This window comes from Triticum aestivum, chromosome 4B (assembly GCF_018294505.1).
Source record: "Triticum aestivum cultivar Chinese Spring chromosome 4B, IWGSC CS RefSeq v2.1, whole genome shotgun sequence".
Classification (NCBI taxonomy): Eukaryota; Viridiplantae; Streptophyta; class Magnoliopsida; order Poales; family Poaceae; genus Triticum; species Triticum aestivum.
In genome coordinates, this window is record NC_057804.1 from 13025777 (window position 1) to 13027025 (window position 1249).

Genomic DNA, 1249 nt, shown 5'->3' on the forward strand with positions numbered 1-1249 from the left:
GAACCCAAGGCACGCTTACGTGTCGGTCATCAACAATCACAGTTTTGGCCGATTCTAGCCCGTTTCATGGACTATTACTCACCGATTTGGGGTCCCATAGCGATTTCCATGACTTACGAACCCTGGGGTGCGTATACGTGTCGTTCATCAATAATCCTAGGTTCGTCCGATTCTGGGCTCTTTAATGGACTATTACTCACCGTTTTAAGGTCCCGGAGTGATTTCCATGATTGATGAACCCAAAGGTGCGTTTACGTGTCGGTCATCAACACTCGCAGTTTTTGTCGATTCTGACCCGTTTCGTGGACTATTACTCACCGTTTTGGGGTCCCAAAGCGATTTGCATGGTTGTTGAACCCAGGATATGCTTACGTGTCGGTCATCAACAATCATAGTTTTGGCCGATTCTGGTCCGTTTCATGGACTATTACTCAATGATTTAGGGTCCCAAAGCGATTTCTATGACTTACGAACCCCGGGGTGTGTGTACATGTCGTTCATCAATAATGCTAGGTTTGTGCGATTCCGGGCTCTTTAATGGACTATTACTCACCGTTTCAAGGTCCCGGAGTGATTTCCACGAATGACGAACCCCAAGGTGCGTTTACGTGTCGGTCATCAACACTTGCAGTTTTTGTCGATGCTGACATGTTTCATGGACTATTACTCGCCGTTTTGCGGTCCCAAAGCGATTTGCATGGTTGTTGAACCCAAGGCACGCTTAGGTGTCAGTCATCAATAATCGCAGTTTTGGCCGATTCTGGCCCGTTTCATGGACTATTACTGACCGTTTTGGGGTCCCAAAGCGATTTCCATAGTTATTGAACCCCAAGGTGCACTTACGTGTCGGTCGTCAACACTCACTGTTTTGGCCGATTCTGGCATGTTTCGTGGACTATTACTCACCGTTTCAAGGTCCCGGAGTGATTTCCACGATTGGCGAACCCCGGCATGCGTTTATGTGTCAGTCATCAACTCTCAAGGTTTTTGTCGATGCTGACCCGTTTCGTGGACTATTACTCACCGTTTTGGGGTCCCAAAGCGATTTGCATGGTTGTTGAACCCAAGGCACGCTTACGTGTCGGTCATCAACAATCATAGTTTTGGCCGATTCTAGCCCGTTTCATGGACTATTACTCACCGATTTGGGGTCCCAGAGTGATTTCCATGACTTACGAACCCTGGGGTGCGTATACGTGTCGTTCATCAATAATCCTAGGTTTGTCTGATTCCGGGCTCTTTAATGGAC